At 36.5% G+C, this 6,892-nt stretch overlaps 1 pseudogene; it reads right to left on the reverse strand.

Moving 5' to 3' along the window:
* The window catches only part of LOC121037895 (E3 ubiquitin-protein ligase TRAF7-like), a 12,176-nt pseudogene extending 5,701 nt beyond the window's left edge, over positions 1-6,475 (reverse strand).
* Between the last annotated feature and the right edge of the window lie 417 nt (positions 6,476-6,892).

Below are 6,892 nucleotides of genomic sequence, written 5' to 3' on the forward strand. Positions count from 1 at the left end.
TAAGCTTTGGCTAAATTCTAAAAGAATCAAACTTAATTACTTAGTAATTACTCTTATTTGGTAAGCTTTGGCTAAATTCTAAAAGAATCAAACTTAATTACTTAGTAATTACTCTTATTTGGTATGTGTAAAATCTCAACAGTCCTTTAGATATAAAACAGTTGTTTAAATTAAATATATTCGGGGATTAATATTTAAATATATATCACAGAATTGCTCTTTCACAAGAAAATCATATTGCCTCTATACATATTTTAATGAGATAAAATTAGATTTTCTAAATATAAAATGTTTTGAAATAATAATGAAAACCTACAATTAAATATACTGACTTTATCCTTATAAACTATTTTGATATATATGTTTAAATAAATCCTTTTGTTAACAGAGTGTTATCACACACGGACCCATAATATGTTCATCCAAAACAGAACTTACAGATAATGCGATCCAACCTCTTCACCTAACAGATGAAAAACATGACATCCAGAAAGGTCATGAGAAATTTACAGATAGAAGCCAGATGTTTTGACTTCCCGTCAAATATATCTTCTGTTATACATATTGCAGCTTCACGAATCACCAGTTTTCATCAAAATAAAATGCCATAAAGGCCCAATACTAAAAATACTTAACCATTCTATTATATTTGATTGATGGTTTAGGTGGCACGTGAACATTTTTCAATATCTCTAGGTCATTATTATAAATATTAATGTGTGTGTATGTGTGTGTGTGTAATTCTATAGATAAATTGTTGTTTGGCAATGAACTTTGGAATGCCAGTAGAGCAATGGTTTACTTCATCAAGATTATCCCTCTTGTTTTATAGTTTACCATGTGTTATAGTTTGTAATACTTAGAAGAGAACCTATGTTTATTCTTATATCTTTACCTTACTTTTGAATTGTTTTTAGATTTCTGTAGTAATATTATACAGTTGCTTTCAAAGTGGTGACTTACTCTTACTTCCCTAGCTTGAAAGGTACATTTACATATAGCCCATTGTCCCCTCCTCTTCTATTAACCATAGGATTACAATAGCAATTCTTCTATCTAGAATAGAATGTTCGGAATGTCTTTGTTTTGCATGGTGAAGAGAACCTTCTCAAGGGATTTTTATGAGGATCACATTAAATCATAGTTGTAAAGAGTAAAGTATTATTTGTTCTAAGAAGATAACAACATTCAATGTCTGTCACTGGACCTAATGAAGACAAGCCAGAGCAGCATGGGGAAATATGTAAGAATCTGGTGGCCCAAAAAGTGGTCAGTGATGAAATCCTCAAACATATCTCATTTAGGTCACAACACTTAAAGTTTTCTCATTTAGTAATTCAAATCTGCATCCCAAATTAAAATCCTCCACACAATGAAATATAGTTATCATTTGGTGAAAAGGAAGTCTGACAACTTCAGCAAAAGTGAAGAGCATTTCCAATGACCTTTACCACTGTCTAAGGAATTTGTCTGCTGGGAAACCATTACATTTTTGACCATGGGATGCTTTGTATCTTGTGACCTTCAGCATCCTGCACATCACCAAAGGAATGCCCCATGACCAACACAATGAAAGCAGATGTGTACTGAGGTTTTAAATTTATGTATCAATAGGTTTCCCAGTACAAGAAAATATAAAAGAATACTATAATTTTGATCAAGCATTGCTAAGTTTTTAAAAAGGGAAATACCTTTTACTGAAACAACATTGTTTTATTTTAAATAGGGAATCAGTTACTATTCCTTAATTCCTATTTCCATTTCCTTTCTAAGGACTCACCAACACCTGCTAGGATGCCGGACTCCTAAAGAAAGCTCAAAAAACAGGGTTCTTTTATGATTACTATTATTAGCTGTTTTGTTTCTGATATTGAAGAAAAACCAAAGAAGAATGTATGAGCACCAATTTAAGGAGACTGCTAAAAGCCACAAAGCTAAAATACTTAGTGTGAAATTTAAATATTTATATGTTACAAGATTGTTTTGAATAATAATTATCACAACCTTGAGTGCAGTGCTAATGTATCTAAAATTGTTTTCATTGCCAGAAATTCCCGGGGGGGCAGGAAACCAAACAGGCATTAGCTCTAGAATCCCTAGGCAAATTACAAAGGTAAATCAATCACCCTGCTAATTTCAAATGCTTCACCAATTATAAAATATAAAAGCAAATGTATATCAATTAAATATATACGTTTGTTTCACATTCAGTATCTGTTATAGAACTCTATATGCATGTTTGTGTATCTGTGTACACAGGTGTACATGTGTGTGTTTATGGGTGAATTGGGCACGTGCTATCTTCGCTAAGACTACTTATGCAATAAATTTCTAAGGCAATTTATGATTATACTATTTGGAGCCTAGTTTTGTTACTTAAAGCCATTACATTATTTGTAGTAAACAGGGTTGGTGTTCTGCCCATATCTTTTTTACTAGGCTGCACTGCCCATCTCTCAGCTGTTGTGAGAGTTGACTGACAGACAGTAGCTTAACCCTGTACTCTTATCCCGATAAATGGTTTTGGCTACACCGAGTCACCTAAACCAAGCAGAAATATCTCCGTTTTTTGCTCCCCCCTGAGCATGCATAGAACCAAAGACTGGCAGATATGTGAGTACAGAAAGCTAGCCACCCTCCCTCAAGGGCTGACAACTTCAGGTTTCCATTCATGTTCTCTGTTGAGACAGACTGAAGCTAGTGATCAGCGGAAATCAAATCTTTATCTAGGTTTTTTTTCCTACTTAATGCTGCATCCCTCACACCCTGTCTGTTTTACTGACACACTTCCATTGCTTTATCATTTTCTTAATAATCCTTTTAGTCTCTGCTTCTAGGGAAACTGAACCTGTAACAATTCAGCTACCACTGTATACAGTGTGATTACAGCCAAATCAGACGTTATGAGAAGTCAGTGTTTGCGAGGTTTTGTTTAGTTATTACTTGATGGTCTAAAGAGGCCCTAAAGAAGCTTATGATTATAGAAAGCTCCTGAGAACATTCTCCATAGGTCTCTTATGTTTCTGCACATCTTGAATCCACTTTTCTTCAGAATTATCTTTTATTATCATTAATACTATATTTTTTAGAATAGTTTTAGGTTCACAACTGAATTGAGAAGAAGATACAGAGATTTCCCACATACTCCCTACCCCCCACATATGCACAGCCTCTCCCAGCATCAACACCCTTCACTGGAATCATACAATATGGAGCCTTTTCAGATTGGCCTCTTTCACTTACTAATGTACATTTAAGGTTTTTCCATGTCTTTTTATGGCTTGAGAGCTAATTTCATTTTAGTACTGATTAACGTCCCATTGTCTGGATGTACCACAGTATATTTACCCATTTGCCTACAAAAGGACACCATGGTTGCTTTTTCATTTTGGCAATTATGAATACAGCTGCTACATATATATCCATGCACGGGGTTTGTTGGATATACGTTTTCAAGTCCTTTGGGAGGTAACAAGGAGCATCATTGCTGGACCACTGGATCCTATAGTAAGAGCATGTTTGGTTTTGTAAGAAATTGACAAACTATCTTCCAGAGTGCCTGTACCATGTTGTTTTCACAACAGTAATGAATGAAAGTTCCTGCTATTCCACATCCTTGTCAACATTTACTGTGGTCAGTGTTCTGGATTTTGTCCATTTCAGTATGTATGTGGTATTTCATCAGTGATAGCATTTGCATTTCTTTGGTGACACTATCATGCTGAGTATCTTTTCATATGCTTACTTGCCATCTCATATATTCTTTCATGAGCTGCCTGTGAAGGTCCTTGTCCTATTAACAGGATTTGTTTGTTTGTTTGTGTTTTTCTTATTGTGAAGTTTTCTTTTGTTAGTGTTTTGGGTAACGGCCAATCCAATGGGTCCTTTAAAACATCTTTTCCCAGGGGCTCCTAGGAGGCTCAGTTGGTTAATCATTGGACTCTTGATTTCAGCTCAGGTCATGATCTCATGGTCCATCGGATTGAGCCTCACATTCTCTCTCCCTCTCCCCCTCTCTCTGTGCCCCCTCCACTTGCTCTCTCCCTGTCTCAGAATAAAATAAACATAAAACACACACACACACACACACACACAAAACCCCACTGAGATTTAAAAATATGCGTTTTCCCAGTCTGTGGCTTGTCTTCTCATTCTCTTGGTATCATCTGTTACAGAAATTTTTAATTTTAATGGAGTCTACCTTATCAATGATTTCTTTCGTGAATCATGCTTTTGATGTGTCAAAAATGTAAGCACGATGGGGCGCCTGGGTGGCTCAGTCGGTTAAGCGTCCGACTTCAGCCAGGTCACGATCTCGCGGTCCGGGAGTTCGAGCCCTGCGTCAGGCTCTGGGCTGATGGCTCAGAGCCTGGAGCCTGTTTCTGATTCTGTGTCTCCCTCTCTTTCTGCCCCTCCCCCGTTCATGCTTTGTCTCTCTCTGTCCCAAAAATAAATAAACGTTGAAAAAAAAATTAAAAAAAAAAAGTAAGCACGATACTCAAGGTCATCCAGGTTTTCACCTGTGTTATCTTTTAGGACTTTTATAGATTTGCATTTTACATTTAGGTCTGTAGTTCACTTTGATAATTTTTATGATGGGTATAAGTTTTGTACCTAGATATATCTCTATATGTTTTTGTATGTAGTTGTTCCAGCACCATTCTTGAAGAGACTATATTTATATTGCCTTTGTTCCTTTGTCAAAGATCAGTTGATTGTATTTAGTGAGTCTACTTCTGGGTTCTCCATTGTGTTTCATTGTTCTGTTATTAATCTGTTCTTTTGCTAATACCACACCTTCTTGATTACTATAGTCTATGGTAAGTTTTCAAGTTGGGTGGCATCAGTCCTCCAATTTTGCTCTTCTCCTTCAGTATTATGATGCTTATTTTGGATCTTCCCCTCTTCATTTAAAGTTTGCATTTTGCTGCTATCCCAAAATACCTTGCTGGGATTTGATTAGGGTTGCACTGAATGTATAGAACAAGTTGGGGAGACTTGCCACCTTGACAATGTTGAGGGCTCCTATCCATGACATGGAATATCTCTCTACTTATTTAGCATTTTTATTTTATTCATTAGAATTTTGTGGTTCTGTTAATAATAGATCTTGTACATACTTTGTTAGATTTATACCTTAGTATATAATTTTGTGATGCTAATATAATGGAATTATTCTTTTAATTTCAAATTCTACTTGTTAATTACTGGTATATAGAAAAGTGGTTGGCTTACATATATTAATCTTGTATCCTTTATCTTTGTTATAATTGTTTGTTAGTTCCAGGACTTTTGGGTTTTCTGCATAATCATGTCATGTGTGATCAAAGACAGTTCTATGCGTTCCTCCCATATATGTATGCCTTGTACTTCATTTTCTTGTCTTGTTCCAGTAACTAAAACTCTACTACACTGTTGAAAAAGAATGATGAGGGGTGCCTGTGTGGTTCAGTCGGTTAAGCATTCAACTTCGGCTCAGGTCATGATCTCACAGCTTGTGGGTTCAAGCCCCATGTCAGACTCTGTGCTGACAACTCACAATCTGGAGCCTGCTTCACATTATGTGTCTCCCTCTCTCTGCCTCTCCCCCACTCATGCTCTGTCTCTTTCTTTCTCTCAAAAATAAAATAAAATATTTTTAAAAAAATAGAAAAGGAATGATGAGAGGGGACTTTTTTTGTTTTATACCTGATATTGGTGGAAAGGTTTTGAATTTATCAACATATAAATTCAAAGTATGATATTGGCTGTAGGCTTTTTGATGATATTCACTGTCAAGCTGAGGAAGTTCCCCTTTAACCCTAGTTTACTGAGAGTTTTTATCATAAATGGGTGTTGCATATTGTCTAATGCTTTTTATGCATCTACTGATATAATTATGTGGATCTTTATTTTTTTAGGCTGTTTAGGTGATGGAGTATCTTAATTGATTTTCAAATCTTGAACCAGCCATTCATACCTAAGATAAATTCCACTGGTTGTGGTATATAATTCTTTTTACACATTGCTGGATTCTATTTGCTAATATTTTGTCGAGGATTTTTGCTTCTATGTTCATGAGAGATACTAGTGTGTAGTTTTCTGCTCTTGTAATTAGGGTAATTATGATATTAGGGTAATTCTGGTCTTGTAGGTTGTATTAGAAACTATTCTCTCTGCTTCCATCCTCTGGATGAGGTTGTAGAGAATTGCTGTAACACTTTCCTTAAGTGACATAATTTCCAGTGAAGCCATCTGGGCCTAGCACTTTCTGTTTTGGAAGGTTATTAGTGCTGGACTGTCTTTTCCAGGAGTTCTGTATAGTAAACAACTTCAAAAAGTAGTGTTGTTGACTCCCTCCGGGGTAGAGTACTGATTTCTTTACTGTCCAGTCTAATGAATATAGCATCTCCATCTGGAATAAAGCTGATTTAGGTTCCCTACATCTAGGGTTTCCTTACCTGTGATGCAAACTCTCTGCATGGGCAGCATCCATTAGTGCCGCTTTGTATTATTCCATGGAACTTGGGGGTGGGGGCAGGAAAACCAACATAACCCTGGGGCAGCTGTGCTGTAAGTACGAACATCCTACCTCTGACCAGGGAATCTCTTGTATTCCACTAGCACCTATAAAATAAGATACTTCTAGGGAATTTCTCCCATGTTTTGGATAATAATATTATTAATGTTAAGGGTCTTCAGAATCTCCTTAGGGGTGCTGGAGTGACTCAGTTGATTGAGTATCTGACTTTGGCTCAGGTCATGATCTCACAGTTTATGGGTTTGAGCCCCACGTTAGGTTCTATGCAAACAGCTCATAGCCTGGAGCCTGCTTCCGATTCCGTGTCTCCCTCTGTCTCTGCCCCTCCCCTGCTTCTCTCTCTCTCTCTTCTTCTCTCTCTCTCTCTCTGTG

This window comes from Herpailurus yagouaroundi, unplaced genomic scaffold, assembly GCF_014898765.1.
Source record: "Herpailurus yagouaroundi ecotype Mexico unplaced genomic scaffold, PumYag 164, whole genome shotgun sequence".
Taxonomy (NCBI): Eukaryota; Metazoa; Chordata; class Mammalia; order Carnivora; family Felidae; genus Herpailurus; species Herpailurus yagouaroundi.